At 39.7% G+C, this 2391-nt stretch overlaps 1 non-coding gene across 1 annotated transcript; it reads left to right on the top strand.

The window, feature by feature from the left end:
• The first annotated feature begins 285 nt into the window (after positions 1 to 285).
• On the top strand, positions 286 to 404 carry LOC145418818 (5S ribosomal RNA). The gene has a single exon (XR_013900736.1). It is a non-coding gene; the product is annotated as a 5S ribosomal RNA (ribosomal RNA).
• Positions 405 to 2391: the final 1987 nt, after the last annotated feature.

A 2391-nucleotide genomic window follows, 5' to 3' on the forward strand; every position in this document is an offset into this window, starting at 1 on the left:
CCATATTTGGTTAAAATGGGATTTAAAAAAAAAGTCCAGTTACTTTGCTAACACACACACACACACACACACACACACACACACACACACACAAACTGCTCAAAATATACGCTCTCTCTTCACGAAACGGGAATTTAATTCATCTGTATATACCTGGCTATGTACCTACAACCAGAAGTCTATTCCGTTAGGGGTGGCTGCAAACAAATCGCCTTCATGGCACCTTGTCCTCTACCATCTGGCTGCTATTCTCCAACTCACACCCTCTTTTCTTTCCATCCTTATGCCAACGGCCATACCACGTTGAATACACCGCTTCCCGTCCGATCAGCGAAGTTAAGCAACGTTGGGTCTGGTTAGTACTTGGATGGGTGACCGCCTGGGAACACCAGATGCTGTTGGCATCCCTACGTGTCAAGTGGGGTTGGTGGAGGATTAGTGCCCCTCCCTGTAAAACAATTAACTCTAAGCCCTTGGCCACTCCGTCTGGGATACATGACGTCTGGCAATGAATGAATGCTGAAATCCATCCTCGCATCAAATCTTAGGTCTCCCCCTCCCCTTCTCCCCTTCCACCCCACTCACCTACACATTTTAGTCAATCTCCCATTCTCCATCCTCTCCACATGGCCCAACGAGCTGTGAGTAAATAAATTTTCTCTTAACGCTTTCAGTCACATCCTCACCAACAGCAGAACTTCACTTCTTTGTGTCTGTCTGTCTTTCTATGTATCTGTACATGCCCCTCTCATTGCACTGCTCTCACCCTTGACTTGTATCCTTCCAACAGTATTCAAGCTTAATTTCCATACGTACCGTAAGAATGGGAATCACAGTGCTGTCATGCAATGATTTTTTTTACGTCCATGCTCTCGTATCTATTACTTAGCACTGCTTTTAGTAGACCAGGAGAATTTCTTCCTTGCAATACCCTTTCATGCATGTCATCCTTTAAAAGTTCATCACAATGCCTAAATACTTAAATGCAGTTACGTTCTCCATTTCTTGACCATCCAGTCTCACTGTTCATTCTGTGATTTCCTTCCTTTCAGTGACCTTTACCCCCGTCTGAGCTACATTAACTTTAATATTTCTTTTCTTCCATAAAATCCCAAATATATTCACTGAGCCCTGCAGCTCCTGTCGTCATCAACATATATATATATATATATATATATATATATATATATATATATATATATATATATATATATATATATATATATATATATATATATATATATATACAATAAAAGTCTTATTATTCGGCAGCTGATAATTCGGTAGATCCGACATTTCGGCAGTTTTGAGAAATAGTCCCATTTACGAAAATCTTTGTTCAGCAGATGTCCGGAATCATCTCGGCAGTCCAGGAAGTGTTATCTGTGACTTTTTTTTTTTTTTATGTGACCGACTCTGGGCATAGGCTTCACAGCCTGATTTCAAAGCCCAGTAGTCCTCCTACGTACCGCACACCTCTACAGTACATGTCACCACTTCGGCGCTAACACCCATCATCCATACTGAATACATGCTAGGGCTGTCTCATATAGGACTGATGTACTGGTATTAGCGTGGGTATTTTTACGACATGTCGGCGAGTCTTCTGGTAGATCAGTAAAGTCAGATTTTATGAAATTCAAATCCTTAAACTGTTCCCTGCCCCAGCGGGATTTGAACCCGGGTCTGTCAGGACTCCAGGCCAACTCTCTACCGATTGAGCCACCGCCTCCCCTAATAGGCCTAATGTTTCATTACACTTCTGTATGTTCACTAATTTCTCTCTCTCTCTCTCTCTCTCTCTCTCTCTCTCTCTCTCTCTCTCTCTCTCTATATATATATATATATATATATATATATATATATATATATATATATATATATATATATATATATATATATATATATATATATATATATTTTTTCAGATTCAGGTATAGTACTGTATTGATTACAATATTGCACAGTATCATACAGTACAGTAACCACCCCCTCCAATTAGCAAGGGTTACTTTCCAAGCCCCCTCACTAATTCGTGAAATTCGTTCATTCTTGACGCCTTCCTGAAAGTGACATTTACCGGTAATTGCGTAGCCCATGAACCACTGATACTGTAATGCATTACCTATAAATAAATGGTGGCTGTTAAATCAGTTTCCTCGTTGTTTTTAGCTGTACGGCTGTGACAGCTCTAGTATTTTTATTCCTCAGCATAATGGTGGAAGGGACTGTCCTGTTTCACTAAACCTAACCTAACCGAGTTGAACTGTACCTAATAATTTAACCAAACCTAACCTAACCTAAAGTCAGAAAAATACTTAAAAATAAACTGGAAGAATATGAATTGTTAAGGTCTGTCTGATGAAAGTTAAACGTATTGTACATTTAGCG

Source organism: Coenobita brevimanus, chromosome 116 (assembly GCF_032717465.1).
Source record: "Coenobita brevimanus isolate Jiangsu-jjx chromosome 116, ASM3271746v2, whole genome shotgun sequence".
NCBI classification, from domain to species: Eukaryota; Metazoa; Arthropoda; class Malacostraca; order Decapoda; family Coenobitidae; genus Coenobita; species Coenobita brevimanus.